The following is a 22,609-nucleotide window of genomic DNA, read 5'->3' as shown; positions in this document are numbered from 1 at the left end:
TGAAAAAAGGTACATCTACTATATTATAAAGTGACATTTAGATGGTGATTTAAGGTTTGCAAAATGCTTTATCTCACTTAATGGAACCACACCACCTTGTGAGATAGGTACATACTCCTGGGATTATTATCTCTGTTTTATAGACCAGGAAACTGAAACTCAAGTTAATGACTTACCCATGGTCACAGGGCTAGCAAGGTTTACCAGCACTCTTGGAATCTAAGTCTTCCAGTTTCTAAGGTCACCTTTTTACCCACTGTAGCACACTGGCTCTCTCTAAAACATCTTTCCATGTTAAGAAGTGCTGGTATAGCCACAGGACCCAGAAAAGGTGATGCGCACTCCAGAACCCCAACCAAAGTGATCCATATGGGCATTTGTCAAGGTAGGAGCAGTCACCTCTTGATTCCTGGCCCAAGGCCAGAAAGATGAAGAGCTTCAAAGGTAGCTTCCCCCAAATGACAGTGGAGAGCAAACTGAATTTGGGAGTCTGAAACCCGGTTTCCAATTGAGCCTCTGTGACTTACCACTTATAGAGGCACCTTGGGTGGAACCCAGGCCTGGAGTCATGAAGACATGAATTAAAATCTGGCCTTAGGTACTTACTAGTTGTGTGACCTTGGCCAAGTCACTCAATCTCTAGTTGCCTCAGTGTCCTTATCTGTAAAATGGGGATAATAGTATTCTCTATCTCCCAGGATTGTTGTGAGGATCAAATGAGATAATATTTGTAAATTGCCTGGCACTTAATAAATAAATGAATGAATGAATGAAGTAGGCACTTAATAAATGCTTATGTCCTTCCTTCTTAGCTAAGCCTCAGTTTCCTTATGTGTAAAGTGAGTTCTATTCAGACTTAATAATCGGAGATAATAAAACCTAGCACATACTGTGCTCTAAATTTTACAAAGCACGTATATACACATATATCATATACCCACACATATATCTCTTTGTGCGCGCACGTGTGTGTGTGTGTGTGTGTGTGTAGTCAATCCTCAGAGCAATCCTATGAAGTAGATGCTACTATTATTCCCATTCTACAGATGAAAAAACAAACTTAAAAGGGTTTAGTGATTTGCCCACGAGCCACACAGCTAGTGTGCGACAAAGGGTTGATTGTAAGTCTCCTGACGGCTAGTCCAGAGTTTGCTCTGTCCAGTGTGCCACCTCTAAGCCGGCCCTGGTCATCCGGCCTCTTGCCCACCCACTCGTGGCTTTGCCCCCTCGGGAGGCCTCGGGCTGGCCCTGCAGGCCCCGCCCCCGCCCACGCCCCCCTCCTTCTCGGGCTGGACTGCAGGGCGGGTGTCAGTTTCCATCCCCCAGGCTAGGGGCGGGAGCGTGGCCCCGGGCAGCAGCGCCAGCACCTATCGCTTTCTCCATCGGGGCGGGCGGACAGTCGCTGGAACTCGGACGGTTTCGTGTGCCCGCCCCCGCGGCCGAGGCCGCCTTCCAAGTGTTCCTCTGGAATCCACGCTCCGGTAAACACCCGGGGAAGAGGAAATTGGCCAAGCAAACAAGCGCGGCCGATTGCATATGGGTGACTGCTCCCCGGGAGCAGCGCTTGCTGACGCACTCCCTGCCTTTTTCCCTACCTAGGCCTCCGGAGGAGAAGGAGGGGGTGGAGAAGGAAGGGGAGGAGGAGGGAAAAGAGTGGGAGGAGAAGGGGAGGAGAGTGGAAGGGGAGGAGAAAAGCGAGAAGGGGAAGGAGAGAAGGGGGAGGTGGAGATGGAGGAAGGGGAAGAGAGAAAAGGGAGAGGGAGAGGGAGGAGGAGGGAAAAGAGGAGGGGAGGATGTGTGAGCGAGGCATGTGAGGCCGAGGCTGCTGGGACAGATGCTTAAGGTTTATTCACCTCCGCTTGATTTGGCTAACCAACCCTTGGAACAGTGGCAGTTTATGGGCTGCTGGCCAGATGCCTCCAAATCTCCTGGGTCAGGGCTTTATGGAATCTATAGTCTCACTCCTTCGCTCTTAACTCGTCAGGGAAAGAAAATACCAAATCTACTTTAGAGTATTAGGGAGAGACAAAGGTGAATTGGCTCGTGTAAAGTTGTTCCTTGGGAGGATGAGAGAGGAGAAGATAATAAAATCCTAGTCTATGTAAAGCGGTTTCAGTTCCACGTCAATACTAGACAACAGCAATAACGAACTTGTGCTTTAAAAAATTAGCTGCCCAGGTACGGGTTGGGGGAAAACTCAACTCGATAGCAGTGTGAGAATGAGCCAGAGGTTTTAATGATCTAGAAACTTAATATGAGTCAACCTGCGAGATACAGCGGCCGAAAAAGCTAACGCGATCTGGGATGAGGGAGGGATTGTCCAACCCTATTTTAGCCCTGTTAGACCACATATGGTCATAGGCTCAAGAGGCTTAAAGCTGGAACAGACCTTAGAAACCTGCATTAAGTTCACCAACACTATCTCCCACCACTATTCCCCCTTATTTGACAGGTGAGGAAACTGAGACAGAGAATAAGTGACAAATGCCCAAGGTTCCAAATAGAGCTACTGTCTGAGAGGCAGGATTTGAAACCAAGGCCTCCTAACTCCAAGTCTAGTGTCCTACCCACCATACCTTGCTGCTCCTACATCAGGTCCAATCCTTTCATTCTTATGGATGAAGAAAAGAGCCATTAAGCACTTAAGGGGCTTAGCCAAGGTCACACTGGTAAGAGGTAGCTGAGCAGAGATTTGAACCCACATTCCTCTGACTCCAAATCTAGTGATGTCTGCTATTAAATTCTGAGTCCCATATATTCTTGTCGTTGTTATACCTGACCTGCAATTTCATGGATATAGAGAACTCCAACAATGCAGAGCGGCCACTCTGCTTGCAACTTGCAGTCTTAGAGAGATTAAGTCACAGAATCACAAAATTTGATAGTTGGAAAGGACCTTGATCATATAGGCCAACATATAGGAAATTAGTGACTTGGCCAGGGCAACAAAGCCAGTATGTGTCACAGGTTGGACTTGAACCCAGGTCTTCCTGAATCCAAGACTGGGGGTCTATCTACTGTACTCTACTCTCTCTGGACAGTGTATCTTAGGAAACACCTTGACATGTTTTGACACTACCTATTAGAATGGAAGGTCCTGAGAGCAGGGACTGTCCAAATCTTCCATTTCTATCACAAGCAAATTAGCACAGTGCTTGGCAAGTGACAAGCACTTAATACATGCCTTTTCATTCATTCATTCATTCATTCATTCATTCATTCACTGATTCATGCTGGAGCATATCCAGACGAGGGTGATCAGGGTGGTGAGATGACTGGAAGCCATACCATATAAAGTTCAGTGGAAAGAATTAGGGATGTTTAACTTAGAGAAGAGGAGGATTGAGGGTGCACATGATCACTGGCTTTAAGTACTTTCTTTTTTAGGTACAATTTCTTTCCTTTTTAAATTTTGAGTTCCAAATTCTCTCCCTTCTCCACCCCTCCTCCACCCAATGAGAAGGCAATCAATGTGATATCAATTATACATGTGAAATCACGCAAAACATATTTTCATATTAGCCATGTTGCAAAAAAAAATTGAGAAAAAAAAACCCATGCTTCAATCAGCACTCAGACTTATCAGTTTTCTTTCTGGAAGTGGGTAGTATTTTTCATCATGAATCCTTTGGGATTGTCTTGGATCATTGTATTGATCAGAATAGCTAAGTCTTTCACAGTTGGTCTTCCTTACAATATTGATGTTACTGTGTACAGTGTTCTCTTGGTTTTTCTCACTTCCCTTTGCTTCAGTTCACATAAGTCTTCCCAGGTTTTTCTGAAGCCCAGGCATCATTTCTTATAGCACATTTCTTATAGCTCTTCCATCATAATTATATACTGCTTGTTCAGACATCCATCAATTCATGATCATCGTCTCAATTTCCAATTCTTTGCCACCACAAAAAGAGCTGCTGTAAATATTTTTGTACATATGGGTCCTAATGGATGGGGAACAATGTTTTTCTGTATGTTCTGTTGTGCCTAGTATATTGTAAATGCTCAATAAATAGTAATGATGGGAAAAGAAATTGATTAGGAACTAGACTTGAACCCAGAACTGGAAGTTGTAGAGAGGCAGATTAGGATCCATGTAAGGAAAATCTTCCTAACAATTCTTGCCTGAAGTGGAAGTGTTCCTTGAAAGGTAGTGAGATTCCCCATCACTGGAGGTATTCGAGTTGAAGCTGGATGTCTGCTTGTTTTAGATGTTGGAGCTAGGATTCCTCTTCTGATTTGGGTTCTCCTGGGTGCCTTCCAGCTCCTTCTCACTCTGAGATCCGATGATTCCTCACCTGACTTCTAGGCACGCATCCCTGCTGATGAGATGTTGATATCCACAGGCAAGAGGAAAACTGGGTCACATTCTTTCCTCTCCCAAGAGCCAAGGAGGAATATGAAAACCCAAGGTAACTTGTGACTTGCAGAAATCTCAAACTCCAAAGTTGAGGAATGCAGAAGGTGAGGCAGTGCCATGGTAACAGCCATGCTCTAGGTGCTGGTTAATTCCTCCATTCCTCCTGCAGGCTGTCAGGCAGGGGACGGATTCTACATGACTGGCACAGCCTGAGCATTTAGGGCATTTGCATTTCTTCCTGTTAATGGGGCATTACTAAAATCTTATGCATTTAATTTCCTTCGTTGGAAAGGATCTCAGAGGTCAGCTAGTTCAGCCCATGCTTGAAGCAGCCATTCTCTCTACACCATCTCCTCAGAATAGAGTCTACAGTGTCCCTCAGAATGACCCCCTAGCCTTGATTCATGGTATATTGAGAAGACCACCAGGCCGAAGTGTCTGCACTGCTACTAATGAACTGGATGACCCTGGACAAGTTACTGGACTTTTCTGGGTTTTTGTTTTCTCATCAGTGAAATGAAGACCAGGCGGCCTCTACACTCCCTCTAGCTCTAAATTTGTGGTCAGGTCCAAGTTGGATTCACTTTACTCAAGACTCAAGTCACGTATCTAACAATCCATGACTCTGACCTCAAGTGACAGGGAACTCATGACCTCCTGAGGCAGCTCTATGCATCATTCAAAAGTGCTGATCACCAGCTTTTCTCCCTTATATGGGACTTTAATCTCAGTATGATCCTTGTAACTTCCCCTGACATAGTCAGAGGAGGAGGTAACTAGTGAGCACCCTCATTGCTCCTTTGGCCTCTACTGAATGTCAAGAGAAATGGGAAAGGGCCTCCACCATTTTGGATGGACACCCTGTGGTAGATTTAGGGAAGAGCATACAGACACAGAAGAATCCCCCTGGAAGGGCAGGCATGGATGGTTTGAATCTGTACTGTGAAAGGCAGGCAGTACTCCCAATCAGGAGATGGCAGATGTGATGGGCCTGCTCTGGTTTTCATTCTCTCCCATGGAAACAAGTGGACCATCCCCACCCTACAGAACACTGTTGGAGGTTTTCTCCTCTTCCCATGCCTCTCAATATATTTTAAATTCCCTGAGGTTAGGGACTATTTTTTGTCATAAGAGATAGATTTAGGGAATGGGGAAGGAAAACATTTATTAAGCACCTACTATGTTCCAGGCATTGTGCTAAGCACTTTATAAATATTATCTCATTTGATCCTCACAACAGCCCTGGGAGGTATATGCTATGATTTCTCCCATTTTATAGTTGGGGAAAACTGAGACAGAAGCTAAGTGACTTGCCCAGGGTCACACAGCTAGCAAGTGTATAAGGTCAGATTTGAACTCGGGTCTTCCCGACTTCAGTCTTAGTGTTCTATCTATCATATTGTGCCCTCTTTATATTCTCTTTGCCTCACACAGTGCTTGGCACGTAGTAGAAACTTACTAAGTGTTTGTTGAATTGGATTGGATTTCATAAGACAGCCTTTCAGATATCTGAAATCAGCAGCTATGTCCCCCCTCCCTCTTAAGTCCTTCTTTCCTAGACTAAGCATCCTCAGTTCCAGCCACCAATTCAGTTAAATTATACTGAATTCGATTCAGCAAATATTTAAGTACTTGCTACCTGCAAGGCACTGTTATAGGCATTGGGGGATCAATGAAACAATGAAACAGTCGCTTCTGTCAAGAAGCTTGTTGGGAGGGTTGGGGGGCAGGGGAGGATGGGGGTTGGGAGGTGGGGAAGATGTAACAAATGCATAGATAAGGAAATACTGTCACATGAGGGGCAGGGAGAGTTCAAATCACTTAGATGAACCCTCCCAAAGCATGGTCTCTACTTCCCTCGCCATCCTGATTCTCCTCTTCAGCCTGCCAACGCCCCCTCCTAAAATGTGGTGCCCGGAAATGAATGCAGCATTCCTGATGGGGTCTGTCTGAGTGAGTCGGAGGCCAGGGGGATGATGGATCACCTCCCTTCTTCAAGCAGCCAGATTCCCATTCAGCTCAACTTCCCCAGGGCCAAAGGTACCACCAGGCTCTGAAGAGTTGTTACCAGGTGATTTCATCACGGCATCATCACCTAAATATCTAAGTTGTTTGAAAGGTTTGTGAAAATGGCATTGTATTGATTTTTCCCTGTGTCACTTTCATTTTTAGTATTTCTGCTGTTTTTTCTTTTCTGGAATTATCACTTGGCTAGGAAGCAACCTGGTGGGGTAAAAGGAGCTTCGGTTTTAGAGCCCTAAGATAGGGTTCCTTCTGTGAACTTGGGTCTCACTGGGCCTCAGTTTCCCCATCTAGAAAATAAGGGGGCTGTACTAGGTGAGCCTTGAGGTCTTGCTCAGCTCCAAATCCTTTGTATAGAAAGCTAAGGTGTGATTCTGTGGTTTGTAAGCACATCCGCAGACAAAATGCAAATAAATGCTCTTTTAATGGTATTTGTGGGCTTTTAAAGCATAGATGTGTTTGTATGTGTATACACATATATATGTGTATACATATACATATGTTGTTGTTATTATTTATGACCATCAATGATTGGTTAGCCATCTACTGGAATGGCTAAAATAATTTGGCTTCCATTACCCAGACTTAATTTGGCTTTAGGCCTTAACCAATCATTGCTAGTCATAAATAATCATAACAATTTATGAAATCCTTACAAAGTTCTTTACATATGTAGCTTGTTTGGCCCTTACAACAATCCCTATAAAGACTGTGCAAATACAGGATGTCCTAAGAGTCTTGGTACAGTTTTAAGTGGCTTGAGACTGTACCAAGACTTTTAGAACAGTATATTTTCTCCATTTTACAGAGGAGAAAACTGAGGTTTGGAGTGGTTCTTTGACTCTCTCATCACACAGTTATCTGGTATTTAAACATAAGTCTTTCAGTCCCAAGTCCAGTGCTCAAAGACCCTGTATGCAATCAATCAGCTTCTCAGAGTTGTCTATTTCATTGTTGTATCTTTCTAGCTGGTAGAAAGTTCGCTCTTATTTTGATTTGAATTAGTCCTAGTTCTAACTTGAAAGGCTTTTATGTTAGGGAAAAAGAGGGAAAGATAATAGTTTGGAAAGAAGCTGCCTTGGGGCAGCCGTGGCTGAAGAGCAGGCACAGGTCGAGCTGTTCATCAAGGCTGGCAGTGATGGTGCCAAGATTGGGAACTGCCCCTTCTCCCGAAGACTTTTCATGGTGCTCTGGCTTAAGGGTGTCACCTTCAATGTCACCACTGTAGACACCAAGAAGAGAACAGAGACAGTACAGAAGTTGTGTCCTGGAGGTCAGCTCCCATTTTTACTGTATGGCACTAACAAGATTGAAGAGTTTTTGGAGGAGGTGCTGAGTCCCCCTAGGTACCCCAACTTGGCAGCTAAGAACCCAGAATCCAACACAGCTGGACTAGATGTCTTCGCCAAATTTTCTGCCTACATCAAGAATTCAAATCCAGCACTCAATGCCAACTTGGAAAAGGGGCTGTTGAAAGCCCTGAAGGTTCTTGACAACTATCTGACATCACCACTTCCTGAGGAGATTGATGAGACAAGTGCAGAAGATGAAGGTGTTTCCCACAGAAAGTTTCTGGATGGTGATCAGCTTACACCGGCTGATTGCAACCTACTGCCCAGGCTCCACATTGTACAGGTTGTATGTAAGAAATATCGGGGATTTTCTAATCCAGAGGAGTTTCGAGGGGTGCAAAGATACCTGCGAAATGCTTATGCCAGAGAGGAATTTGCCTCTACCTGTCCAGATGCTGAGGAGATAGAGCTGGCCCATGAGCTAGTAGCCAAAGCCCTCCAGTAGCCATGGACAGAGCTTCTTTCCTCCTCTACCCTGCTACTTCTTTCACAAATGGCCTGATAAGGCCAATGAACACATTTCAAGATGGCCACTGAGCACAGAATTTTGAAATAAAGTACAGAAGGGCAGGGAAGGTTGTTGGGGAGCAGGGTGGGGAGGCAAATGAGTGGGATTTTTTTGGAAAGGGATAGGATGAAAATATTTCAATAATAAAACAGTTAAAATACAAAAAAAAAAAAGAAGCTGCCTTGGTAAAAATGGCTTTTTACATCAAAGAAAAATCTTTCTCTTTCTTCCCAAGTCTCCTTTTTTGGTGTGCTTTTCTTCTAATCGGTTTTCCTATCCATACTCATGTGCTGAGTGCCCCACCTTCTTCAAATTTTATTCATAGCACCAGTACTAGGCCTCTACTCCAAAGAGATCAAAGAAACAATATTTAGAATAGCTCTTTTTTGGTGGCAAAGAATTGGAAACCAAGGGAGTGCCCATCAATTGGGAAAAGGCTGAACAAGTTGTGGTATATGAATGTGATAGAATACTATTGTGCTGTAAGAAATAAGAAACCTGGGAAGACTTGTATGAACTGAGGCAGAGTGAAGTGAGCAGAACCAGAGGAACAGCTTTAAACAATTTTGAAAGACTTAAGAATGATGATCAATGCAATGGTCAGCCACAATTCCAGAGGACTCATGAAACATGTTACCTCCCACCAGACAGATTATAGACTGAGACATATTTTTTGGCCAATGCAGGAATTTCCACATTTGTTATAAAGACTTTGTTTTTCTTTCTTTTTCAATTATGAGAGGGAGGAGGGGGAGAGAAAATATATTTTTCTATATTTTTCTAGTTGAAAAAATAAAATTAAATAAAACATATACCTTTTACTGCAAGGTAATGACCTGATAAAATCATTCACTTGCATACTCAGGAAGTTCAGCAAGCTTTTCCTGATGCCTCATCATGATGGTGAGGCAAACCTGAGTTTCCCAAAGTGATGCCTGTAGCACTCAAGCTCTGGCAACTTCTGCCATGTTGGAAGGAGTTTCTGAGGACCAGCCTAGCTAAGCAATAGAGAGACCCATCACCAAGCAGACTGATTGCTTGTCATCGAATTCTTTGGCTACGGCAACCTAGTGTGTTTGCCAAAGGCATTTGCCATTGTCATGGAGGAGATCCAGCTCCAAGTCTAAGGGGATGAGGGATTCCCTATGGATGACGAGGGCCTCCAGATGCTCCTGTTTTTGGATGACATTATGCAAAGGGCATCAAGCCCCTGACGCTGCAGAGACTCCTGAGTGAGATCAGAAATCATTCAAAAGAGTTTAGCGCACTTATCAGAGCAGGAAAAACCAAGCGGATGAAGAATATCTATGGTCCAGATGCAGTTGAACGGGGAACCTATAGAGCTTGTCCATCCATATATTTATCTTGAACAGACACTGGCAAAGGGGTAAGTGAATTGTGCCCAGAATTGAAAAGGCAGAAGAAAGCAGATGAATTGACATTTGGGAAATTACAAAGTTATTTTAATGACTCCAAATTTCTTACTGAAACAAAGACCCCTCTTTTTTAATACCACTCTTCTTCCTGTTTTGTTGTACTACTGCATTTATACTAAAATAGAAAGAAGATTGAAAAGATTTTTGTGTTGTAACTCCTAGGGTTTTTGCATTATAATACATCTGACTTAAGTCAAAGAAATGAAGCTCTAACAGTGGGATTTCTCAGTTAGCTGGAAGGGAGTATTTAGGGTGGGGGAGGTGAATAACTTTCCCAGGACCCTTGGAATCATGGTTATAAGAATATCTATTTTAAGGAGAGCCTTAACCCCCCAGTGCTTGAATTGACTAGAACTGAATTATCTTTTTAATGCTGAATGGGAAATGTTGATAATATCCTATCAAGATGTCTGATGTCCCAGGGGAAAGTCATGGTACTGCCTACAGAGAATGCTCAGTGACAAATTAATTGATTGGTGAGAGTACAGGATTCATGGTGAAGGGAATCTTTCCTTATTTTACAGAATGACCTCAGGCATATGACTTAACCTTATCTTTTAAAGTGTCTGTGTATAAAATCATCAGTATTATCATCAGACCCTAGATTGTCAGAATTGAGAGAAGCCTTAGAACACAGGAGGTCAGAGCTGAGAGGGGCCTTAGAACACCAGAGCTCAGAGCTGGGAGGGCCCTTGGAACACAGAGTGTCGGAGTTGGGAGGGTCCTTGGAACATAGAATGTCAGACCTGGGAGGGGTCTTAGAATGCAAAATGTCAGGCCTTCGTCTTGGAACGCAGACAGTCAGGGCTGGGAGGAGCCTTGTGACACCATGTAGGGGTAGGAGGGGCCTTAGAATGCAAAATGTCAGACCTGGGAAGGTCTGTAGAACACAGAAGGTCAGAACTGGGAGGGGCCTTGGAATACAGAATGTCAGGACTGGGAGGAAACTTACATCACGAAATGTTAGTCAAGAAACATTTTTAAGTGCCTACTATGTGCCAGTCTGTGTGCTAAAGCTTTTACAGATACAAATACAAAAAAGAATGACAGTCCTTGCCTTTAAGTTTAATGGAAGAAAACAGCAAAGAAAAGGCAGCGGGAGGTGGCTGAGGGGGAGCACCGAGGCTGACATGATCTTGAAGGAGAATGAAGTCCCTGGGCCGTGATGGCAGATGAAGGGATGTAACAGGGGGGTAAAAAGGGAATGAGTTCCTTTTTTGGCAGTGTTGAGCTTGACATTCCTATGGGAATAAACAATTTTTTTTTCAAAGAAATATAAGAAGATTCATATGAAGTGATACAGAGTGAAGAAAGTAAAGTCAAAGGAACAAAATTATGACTATGGCAATGTCAATAAAGACAATATTTCAAGGCATCAACACTTGGGTCAAAGACAACAGACAATAGGGGTACCATATTTTAAAGATGAAACAAATGCATTTCCTTTCTGCTAAGAATAAGTGAATGACAAATTAGAAAGTGGCATTTTATCAGTGCAATGGCGATCTCAGGCAATTTTGCTTAATTGCTTTCAGGGAGTGTACTTAGCGATGGGGTGGGAAGGGTTTAATAGACAATCTGAAATGTGGCCCTGAAGCTCAAGGTAGAGACTAGGACTGGAGATAAAGACCTTGGAGTCATCTGAGTAGCTATGATAAATGAACCCATGGGGACGGATGAGGAAGGGCGGGGAACAGAGGGAAGGAGAGGAGAGAGAGAATGAGAAAGAGGACAGAGAGAGAAAGACAGAATGAGAGAGAAGCAAGAGTAAATATGGGGGAGAGAGAGAATGAGAGAGATAGAGGAAAGCGACTGAGAGAAGAGAGGGAGAAAGAGGAGAGAACATGAGAGAGAATGAAAAAGGAAGGAGAAAGAGGATGGGAAAGAGGAGAGAGAATTAGAGAAAGAGAGAACAGAAGATTGAAAGAGAATGAGAAGACAAACGGGGAGAGAAAGAGTTGGGGTGGGGAGGAGAGAGACCAGGAGGAAGAGGGCCCCAGGAAAGAGCTTGGGGGTGTGGCCATAGTTAAGGGACAAGATATGGACGATGATCCGTGAAAAGTAAACTGAGAAGGAGCAGTTAGATAGAAGGAGATCTGACAGGGTGCTTGTTGAATAAACGACTATTGAATGAAGAAATGGCTTGCTTTGTATAAAGCTTCCCTCTGCCTTCTAGTTCTAAATCCTATGACCTTTCAATTCCTGTTTCTGACATTTACTAGCTGGAGAATCATGGGCCAGTGAGTCACTGGGATGTCTTCTGCCAAGTGCTTTGCCCCACCAGAGACCATGCCCTAGAGGGCTTCATCAGTTCCTGCCCTGCCCCCCTGCTCTCTTATTCAGCAAGGGCCTTCTGAGGCCCGGTTTATCTAGACTAGACCCGGCTATGCTTTCCTTGACTCCCCAGGCCTCTTCTTATTTTTCTTTTTGTTTCTTCTCCAGGCCTCCCCCACCCCATGCCAGGCCCTTTCCACTTTTGGAACTATGATCAAATCAACACAGACAGCTAGGTGGCACAGTGGATAGAACCCTGGGCCTGGGTCAGGAAGACCTGAGTTCAAATTTGACTTCAGACACTAGCTATGGGAACCTGGGCAAGTCACTTAACCTCTGTTTGCCTCAGTTTCCTTAACTATGAAATGGGGATAATAATAGCACCTACCTGGAAGGGTGCTGTGTGGATCAAATGAGATAATGTTTGTAAAGTACTTAGCACAGTGCCTGGCACATAGTAGGTGCTATATAAATGCCTATTCCTCCCTCCCCCCCCACCTCCTTTAAATACAGCAAAGGCTGTGTCAATCTATTCCTAGGTGGCTCCACTAACCATTCTCTGAACTACTCCCCTCCATATATTGCTTCCCCTCATTAGAATATAAACTCCTTAAGGATGGGGAATTTCTTCATTTTTGTATTTGTATACTAAGTGCTTAGCAAAGTACTTGGAACCTAGTAATTCCTTAACAAATGCCTTTTCATTTCATTCATTCATTTCTTCATTCATTCACTAACTATGAATTGCTATATAAATATCAATTATTATTGATGACAATTAACAATAATTATTCATAATCATCATAAGTTATAATCGTAACAATAACCGTGTGGAGCTTTTACTATAAAATGGGGGAAAATAATAATTGTATTATCTCACAGGGAAGTCATTCTATAGACGGTAAGGCACTATAGAAATGTGAATTATTATTATTAGCAATTATAATAAGTAGTTATTGTAGCTTTTTATGTCTCTTATGTAACACAGCTTACCACCGAGCTATTTCCCCTGCCAGTTTTAAAGAAGGCAGGAACTATGTCTAGCTTGGTATGTCCGTCAGGATTTTGCAGTCATAGTAGACACTTGATAGATGGTTTTTTAATTGGACAGCCGCTCATTAAGCAGCAACTACATGAAAAGAATAGTGCTAGGAATGGGGGATACAAAAATTGTATAGCTCCTGCCCTCAGGGAACTTCCAGTCTAGTTGTGGGGAGATGAATTGTACATAATCAATAAATATAAAGTAAAAGGTGATGGAGGAAAGGAGGGGTTGAAACAAAATGCTTTAGCAAAATTTGAGGGAATGAATGAAGGAATGAATGAATGAACAAGCATTTATCAAATTTCTGCTGTATGCCAGGCATCATGCTTGCCAAAGTTTTTTTTGAGAGTTTCTGCTCTCAAAGATCTTGCATTCTGCTAAGGGAGAGGACATGTAAATGTAAGAATATACAGAATGAAAACATCAAGAAAAACAAGGTAATTAGGGAGGGAGGGAGAACACTAGCAGTTGGAAGGCTTCATGTAGAATTGTTTCTTTTTCTTTCTTTCTTTCTTTCTTTCTTTCTTTCTTTCTTTCTTTCTTTCTTTCTTTCTTTCTTTCTCTCTCTCTCTCTCTCTCTCTCTCTCTCTCTCTCTCTCTCTCTCTCTCTCTCTCTCTCTTTTTAGCTTTTTGGTGAGACAGTTTGGGTTAAGTAACTTGCCCAGGGTCACACAGCTAGGCTTGAATTGTTCCTTGAAGGAAGTGACAGATTTTGTGGTGGAGATGAGGAGGGAGTGCATTCTGAGCACAGGGGACCAAGAGAGAGGAGGGAGACAGAGAGAGAGAGAGAGAGAGAGAGAGAGAGAGAGAGAGAGAGAGAGAGAGAGAGAGAGAGAGAGAGAGAGAGAGAAAAGAGAGAGACAGGGAGGGAGAGAGAGAGAGAGGATGTGGGTGGTGACCCTTTGCTGGAGAAGATGGGAAGGTAGGAGACTAAAGGTGAGTATGGAAGGTTTGTCCTTGGCTAAGAGAAGGTCACCTCATTATCAGAGAATGGAGGAAGGGAGGAGAGGGGGGAAGAATGATTGCAAGGGATTTTGAGATGAAGAAAAGGGTGGAAGGGAAAAAGGAAAGCCAGGGCAGGGGTAATGGGCTGAAAAGGTCCTGAGGGAAAGATGAACAAACCAACACTGGACTGGGAGTGAGGAGCTTGGGGTTTTATCTCAGTAACTTAATGCTTGTGTGACCTTGGGCAAGTCACCACCTCTCTGGGTCTCAGCTTCCTGATCAGTAAAATGAGGCCGGATTAGACAACCTCTAAGGTCTCTTTCCACTCTAAATCCTACAATCCCACAATTGATGGACCCCTCACCCTTTTCCCTACTGAGGTTGGGAGGGACATATAGGACTGTACTGAGGCATAAGTCCCCCAAACTCAGAATAGAGGTCAGGATTTGTGGGCAGGTAGGTGGCCCAGTGGATGGAATGGCCAGGCCTGCACTCAGGAAGATTCCTCAGTTCAAATCTGACCTCAGACACTTACTAGGTGTGTGACCCTGGGCAAGTCACTTAACCCTGTTTACCCCAGTTTTCTCATCTGTAAAATGAGCTGGAGAAGGAAATGGCAAACCACTCCAGTATCTCTACAAAATGGGGTCATGAAGAGTTAGACACCACCAAAAAGTGACTGAATACCACCAATAACAGCTATCTTTCTAGGAGGAGCTTTGGAGGAGAGAGGCTCTAAGAGAGAAACCTTAAGGAGGCTAAATGGGAGAGACACAAAAATCCTGCCTCTGACTCTGGAAGTCAGATGTTGTAGGAGATAGAGAGAGAACTGGAATCATGAAGATGTGAGTTTGAATCCAGCTTCAGATACTTTATTAGTTGTGTGACTGGGCAAGTCACTAGTTTCCTTATCTGTAAAATGGGGATAGTAGTACTTACTTCCCAGGGCTGTTGTGAGGAACAAATGAGATAGTTCATGCAAAATATTATCAAAATGTGAGCTACTGTTATTCCCTATGCAGAACATGGTCGTTAAGGAACCCCACTCTGCTGCCCATAACTCTAGGTACCCTTCTGCCCAGAGAATAGGGGAGAGGGAAGGGAAGGGAACGTGCATTTATTTATTTATTTGGGTGAGGCAATTGGGATTAAGTGACTTGCCCAGGGTCACACAGCTAGTGTCTGAGGCTGGGATTTGAATTAAAGTCCTCCTGACCCCAGGGCTACTGCTCTATCCACTGTACCACCAGCTGCCCCCTCACTTATCTTCAACCTCTCCCTGTTGAGTGGCTATTTCTCAGCTTCCTACAAACATGCCTAAATCTCCCTCATCCTCAAAAAGCCTCGATCTTTCCTCCCAGCTAGTTATCATCCCATGTCTTTCCTCCCTTTTGTGGCCAAACTCCTTGAGAAGGGTGTCTACAATAGGCACCTACTCTTCCTTTCTTCTTACTCTCTTAACTTTTTGCAGTCAGGCATCCCTCCTCCTCATTCAACCAAGACTCCTTTCTCCAATCTCTTACCTGCCCAATCTAATGATCTTTTTTCAGTCTTTACCCCTCTTGACCTCTCTGCAGCCTTTAACACATCAGTCACTCTCTTTCTCCTTCCTACTCTCCTCTCGCTAAGTTTTCATGATGTGACTCTCTTTCTGGTTCTCCTCCTACCTTCTGAAAGTTCCTTCTCAGTCTCCTTTGCTGGATCTTCAGGTAGGTCAAGTTGCTTAACCATGGGTCTTCCACAGGACTCTGTCCTGGGCCCTTCCTCTCTTATTCATCTATGCTATTTCCCCTGTAGACCTCCTCAACTCCCACGGATTCAATGATCAGCCCTTTGTGATGATTCTCAAAACTATTTAGCCAACCCTAACCTTTCTACTGACCTCCAAACTCGTTTCTCTGGCTGCCTATTGGAGGTCTCAGAATGGATGTCCTGTAGACATTTTCAACTCAAAATGTCCAGAACTGAAGTCATTACATCCCCCCCCCGCCCCAAACCTCCTCTCTTCCAAACTTCTTTGTTACGATTGGTGCCCGACCTGTGGTAGAGCATCAGCACAGTTGGAGACACTGTAACCTGACCCTAGCATGGTGATAGGTCATGTTGGTTGCCTTTGAGGACCCAGGACAGCAGCCACCCAACTGTTGAAGGTGCCATTCCCCTTCCAGTCACCCCGGCTCATAGCCTAGGTGTCGAATCCTCATTGGCTCACCCCCATGTCCAGTCTATTGCCAAGTCCTCTCCATTTTACCTTTGTCCCATTTCTCATATCTGCCCCCTTCTCTCCTCTGATACTTCCGCACGTCCTCCCCCTTGGACTGCTGCGATAGGCTGTTGTTGGTCTCTCCCATTTCAATCCATTGTCCACTCAGCCGCTCAAGAGGGACCATGTCTCCCTCCCTCTTCAATTCCAGTGGCTCCCTACTGCCTCTAGGATCAAATACCAAATCCCCTGGGTCAATGCTGACCCACCTCTTCAGTGTCTCATATATTAGCCTCCTTTCCAGTCATACTAACCTGGTTTAAGCCTCCATCACTTCTCACCCTTCCTGCATCTAGACCCTCCCTTCCCCAATCCTTATCTACCATATTGATATTCACATTGCACAGATGCCACCATATCACCCTCCGATTGGAGAAGCTTCAGAGGCTCCCTATGGCCTCTCGGATAAAATGAAAGCTCTTTCTTTGGAATGTAAAGCCCTTCACAATCTGGCTGCAGCCTGTCTTCCCAGGCCAATTCTGCATTACTCCTTCTCACCCACAATGGCCTACTTATCGGTCCCTGTGACATTCCATCTCTCCCAGCCTTTGTACAGATTATTTATCCCCTCCCCCCACATCCCTAAGCTTGAAATGTTCCCCCTCCTCACCTTTGCCTCTTGAAACTCCCTTTCCCTTCAAGGTCCAACTCAAAAGCCATCTCCTTAAAGAGGGCTTTCTATTGGTTGTTAGTGCCCCCACTCTCACCTCCAAGCCTTGCTGTATTAATTTTGTGGCTATTCCATATCTATTTATCTAGGACCAGGATGTACCAGAAAGTACTGAGTCCCTGGGGGAAGGGACTGACTGACTGGCTTATTTTAATAATAATCACGCCTAACATTTCACTTACTATGTGTCAGGCATTGTGCTAAGCACTTTACAATTATTATCTCATTTGATCCTTAAAACCACCTTGGGAGATAGGTGATTTTGTTATCCCCATTTTACAGATGAGAAAACTGTGGCAAACAGAGGTTAAACGACTTGTTCAGGGTCTTACAGCTAAGTAAATATCTGACACCAGATTTGAATTCGGGTGTTCATCGCTGCACGGTTGGCACCTGTGCCAATCCCCTGTGCCGCCTTACTTTGTGTCCTCAGTCCCTAGAACAGTGCCTGTCATATAGTAAATGCTTCATAAAGACTTATTGATTGATTAATTATTGATAGGTAGGGTTCAAGGGACAGTTCCCAGGCTACTGGGTTATCCAGGCATTATATTTTCTGTTTTCTAGGTGGGAACTTGAGTCAAGAAGAGAGTGGAGACAAATCTATAATCTATAACCCAAGTCCTTTGGGATATGAGCCTTCAAGAGACCTTAGTACAAGAGCTGATGGGGGACCGAATACACTGATGCTTCTTTAACACTAAGGCCAGGAAAGCAATCTGAGGGACAGACGAATATAGGTGTTAGATCTAGAAAGGACCTTTGATAGCACAGGATCATAGTGGGAATGTGTTTGTAAATGTTTAACAAGAGGCTCTCCGAAAGAAAAAAAATATCCTCATGACATACATTTAAGTCTAATCTGCAATTATTGACATTTTCTCCATCGTTCTTAGGTCTGCATAATCCGTGGAACAATAAACCAAGCCATGATTTGTAGGATCTGCTGATTTCTAGGGTGTAAATATTCACACTGAAAATTTAGCTGTCTGCTGAGAGCCAGTATGAAGGGACTTCAGTATGCCCCTGGATAAGAGGCTCATAAATCTAGAGCTGGCATGGTCATAAGTATCATCCAGCTTAACCCCCTCATACTGTCCATTGGACATCTCTACTGCAAGCTTATCTTCCTTCCAACCTTTCCTCCTCATAGCTATCAAAGGGATTTCCCAGAAATTTGGGTCTGAGCATATTCCTCCCCTACTCACTAAGCTTCAGAGGCTCCCTATTACCTTTTGGATCTGTTTGGCATTGAGCTCCTTTCAGAGCCTGGTCTCTCCTTACCTCTCCAGTCTTCAGACACATACTGGCTGTTCCATACAGTGCAGGCCTTTTCCTTTCTTTTGTACTGGCTGGCTTTTTTTTCACATGGAATTCATTCTTTCTTCATGTCTGCTTCTCAGAATTCCTGATTTCCTTCAAAGCTCAGCTCAAACACCCCTTGAAACTACCTTGTGTTCAGAGGACCTGCCATAATCTCAGGCCTTATGAGCCAGTTTCTCCCATCACACAAGTGTATATTATTTATGTGCATAGGTATGTGTGTGTTAGAATGTCAACTCCCTGAAAGCAGGGACTATTTTCATTTTATCTTCATGTTCTCAGTACAGTTCCTGAAACAGAATAAGTTCTTAATGAATGTTTATTGATTGAGGAAGACTTTGGGGCCCAGAGACCCCAGTGACCTTACTAAGGTCACACTGGGACAAGATTTAAACCCAGATCCTCTGATTCTGCTCTATTCATAATACCACACTGCCCACTCAAGATGAGAAATCAGCCCAGAAGATAGAGTGGTATAAGGGAAAGATCACCAGACTCTGAGTTGGGAGATACAATTCCAATCCTAGTCTGCTAGCTTACTGTGTGATCTTGGGCAAGACTCCTCTGGGCCTCCATTTCCTCATCTGTAAAATGAAATCCTTTGCCTGATTCAAAGTTCTTTCCAGCTCTGAAAATCTCTGGACCTTCCTTCTAGGAAGGGAAATCAAGTGGCCTTTTCCTGTTCATTATTCAATCCATGGATGATGTTGGTTGAGACAGAGAGAAGCCTGTGGATTCAATTCAGTGAGGGAGAAATTCCTGGGGAAATCTCTCAGTCCTGTTGTCTCCTGGGTCCATTTTATCCTGTATAATTATTATTAGGCTATAACTTTCCAGATCCCACCATTGAGGGGAAATCTCCGTCCTTTTTCTCCCCCCCCTTCCGTTCCCCCCCCCCCAAAACCCAACAACCCCAGCACTAGCCATGACATCTCTGAACATCTACCATTCCTTTCTCTCTTTCCATGGCTGGGGTTTCCCAGAACAGCAGGGACTTACTTGGAGGTTGTCATCTGCTTTGGGGGGGCAGTGATTGCTCTGCGTGATTGAGGCCAATGGGAGCTTCTGCAGCTCTCTGCAGTCCTCCTGGGTACTTACAAAAGCTGATGGGCAAGTGGGGATCCTGCTGCTTTCTGGGGAATCTGGGCACCCACTCATTTTTTTTTTAAAGAGGTCTGTAAAATTCCAGACTGTAGATTAGAGGCAGGGGATGGGTGGGGCAGTGAATCAGTGCATTCCTTCCTCCCCCTTCTCCCTCCTCCATGGGTTATCACTCTGGTAGGGTGTGGGCCTTCTAATGGAAGGACCTACTGGCAGATCTTTTCTAATCTAAGCAGAATTCCAGACTAGCTGAAGAGTGCAGAAACACTCCCTCTTCTCCTTCCTAAATTGGACTGAGCTCTGGTCTCCTATTAATTGGCCACTGACAAAAGAGAAAATTCTCAGACCATGGCCTCATTTAGTTTATGATTAGGAAAATTTCTCCCCTTGTCCCCACAGGGGTCCCCAACCATAAGAATCAGAGAATCTTAGAGTGGTGTTGGCCAGGCCACAACCTTCTTAGATCAGGATCTCATTACCTCTTGCCTGAACTATTACAGTGACCTAACAAAGCCCCCTGTTTCAACTCTTTTCTCCCCTCCAGCTCATCCCCACTCCCATCCTGACACAGCTGTGTCACTCTCTGTTCAGTTAGTTCATTAATCAATTAATAATCATCTATTAATCACCTACTGTATACCAGGTCCTGTGCTAAATGCTGGGGTGACAAAGAAAGGTAAAAGACAGTTTTCCCTTAAGGAGCTCACAGTCTAATGGAGCAGACCACAGCTATGGGCAAGCAAGATGGAGGCACCATAGGCTGGAGATAAGAAATTCTCCAGGGTCCCTGTGGCCTCTAGGATAAAAATGCAAACTCTGTTGCATATTTAAAGCCCTTCACAAGGTCATTCCAACCTAACTTTCCAGACCAAATTCACATGACTTCCCTTTGCAAACTTGGCATTCCAAAAATTTGCCTATTTGCTATTTCCCTTACATTGCATTTCATCTCCTGCCTGTCCACTGCTGTCTTCTACATCTGGAATGCTCTCCTTCATTTCCACCTCTGGGAATCCCTAACTTTTTTCAAGAATCAGCCCAAGGGCCACGTCCAACAAGAGGCCTTTCTTAGTACTCTAGGTTGTTAGAGCTCGGCCCAATCCCCAATCACTTTGGCTATATGGTACTGTGTATTTATCTATCCCTTGAAATGTTGTTTCCCAGGAGACAGTAAGCTTCTTGAGGGTAAAGACTTTCATTTCTTCCTCCATATCCTCAGTGCTTACTTAGCACCATGCCTGGCTCATAGTAGGTGGTTAATAAACGCTTATTGAATTGAACTTGTTCATCTGCAGCAGTAGTATTCATTCAACAAATGTACTTCTCTGATCAGGTAACCTCCTTACTTCTAAGGACCATAGATAGCTAGATATATGGAGAGTTGGATAGATATAGATAGGCAGATAAATAAAAGATAGGGGAGGAGCCAAGATGGCAGAAAGAAGGCAGCCATTCCCTTGAGCTCTCCGCAAAACCCCTCCAAACACCATAAAACAATTTCTGGGGATTTCCTGGAGAAATTCCTTTTGTCTTCTTCCCTTTGCAAACTTGGCAAGAACCCACAAAAAGATGGGGTGAAATAATTTTCTAGCCAAAGACAACTTAGAAGGTCAGCAGCAAAAGTCTGTTGTGCCTGGGTGAGAGTGGAGCACTGTCCACTGCAGACTGTTTTAGCGCAGACTGGGTCCCAGCAACCCAGGAGCTGGCTTTGAGAGCCACTGAATGAGCAGCAGCAGTGGCTACTTCCAGAGCTCTCAGCCCACAGATGGCAAGGGGGCTGAACAACTGATCAGAAGGAGATTACAGGGATCTCTTGGGTGGCACTAGAGGCAGGACTCTGTTGCTTTGCTCATTCTCAGATCTGAGTCACAGTCCTGGGTGGCAGTCCCAGGGTGAGGATGAGCACTAGCACACCAGAACTTGTGTCCCACAGCAATGGAGTAGTTCCAGGGCAGAAAAAAAGTGCTTGTGATCATTCACAGATTAGAGCACAGAGCAGGAGAGTAGTAAATACTTCTCCTTAGATCATACCACCTTGGAAGAACTGAAAAGTTACAGGTCCCTAGAAAAATCTCTGAAAACAGCTGCACAAAATCTCGAAAGCTTGAGATAGTGTGCCTTCCACCCTGGAAGCAGAACCTCACTTTAAAGTTAAAAGTCAAGAAACAGGCTGAAAAAATAAGCAAACAACATAAAAAATTCTGACCATAGAAAGTTACTATGGTGACAAGGAAGATCAAAACACAATACTCAGAAGAAGATAACAAAGTCAAAGCTCCAACATCCAAAGCCCCCCAAGAAAAATATGAATTGGTCTCAACTGGAAGAGCTCAAAAATCAAGTAAGAGAGATAGAGGAAAGAAAATCATGAAAAAAGAATCAACAGCTTGGTAAAGGAGCCACAAAAAAAAAAGAATACTGAAGAAAATAAAACCTTAAAAAATAGACTGGGGGCGGCTAAGTGGCACAGTGGATAGAACTCTGGCCTTAGAGTCAGGAGGACCTGAGTTCAAATCCAGCCTCAGATGCTTGACACTTACTGGCTTTGTGACCCTAGGCAAGTCACTTAACCCTGATTGCCTCACCAAAAAACAAACAAACAAACAAACAAAAACTCTCCCCAAAACCAAAAACAGACTAGACCAAATGGTAAAAGAGGCACAAAAAAGCCAATGAGAAGAAGAATTCTTTAAAAAGCAGAATTGGCCAAATGGAAAAGGAGATATAAAAGCTCACTGAAGAAAATAATTCCTTAAAAATTAGAATTGAGCAAATGGAAGCTAATGAGTTTATGAGAAATCAAGAAACAATATATCAAAACCAAAAGAACGAAAAAATAGAAGACAATGTGAAATATCTCATTGGAAAAACAAGCGATTTGGAAAATATATTCAGGAGAGATAGTTTTAAAATTATTGGACTACCTGAAAGCCATGATCAAAAAAAAAGAGCCTAGACACCATCTTTCAATAAATTATCAAGGGACTGGCGCAGTGGATAGAGCACTGGCCCTGGATTGAGGAGGACTTGAGTTCAAATCCGGCCTCAGACACATAACACTTACTAGATATGTGACCCTGGGCAAGTCACTTAATCCACTGCCTAAAATAACAACAATAACAACAACAACAAAGAAATTATCAAAGGAAACTGCTCTGATGTTCTGGTCCTACAAGGTAAAATAGAAATAGAAAGAATCCACCAATCCCCTCCTGAAAGAGATCCCAAAATGAAAACTCCCAGGAATATCATAGCCAAATTCCAGAGCTCCCAGGACAAGGAGAAAATATTGCAAGTTGCCAGAAAGAAACAA

General features: G+C 43.8%; 1 long non-coding RNA gene and 1 pseudogene across 1 annotated transcript in view; one reads left to right on the top strand and one right to left on the bottom strand.

Annotated features, from left to right (window-relative positions):
• The window catches only part of LOC144454489 (uncharacterized), a 56,896-nt gene extending 37,560 nt beyond the window's left edge, over positions 1-19,336 (bottom strand). The window contains exon 1 of the long non-coding RNA XR_013482916.1: positions 19,195-19,336. This is a non-coding gene — a long non-coding RNA (uncharacterized LOC144454489). The remainder of the gene's footprint in view (positions 1-19,194) is intronic.
• Positions 7,165-9,066, top strand: LOC110206022 (chloride intracellular channel protein 1 pseudogene; annotated as a pseudogene).
• Positions 19,337-22,609: the final 3,273 nt, after the last annotated feature.

The sequence above is a fragment of the Phascolarctos cinereus genome, unplaced genomic scaffold (assembly GCF_003287225.1).
Source record: "Phascolarctos cinereus isolate Bilbo 61053 unplaced genomic scaffold, phaCin_HiC Scaffold_726;HRSCAF=1367, whole genome shotgun sequence".
NCBI classification, from domain to species: Eukaryota; Metazoa; Chordata; class Mammalia; order Diprotodontia; family Phascolarctidae; genus Phascolarctos; species Phascolarctos cinereus.
The sequence above is the reverse complement of the archived record's forward strand: the minus strand, read 5'-3'. Positions and strand labels throughout refer to the sequence as shown.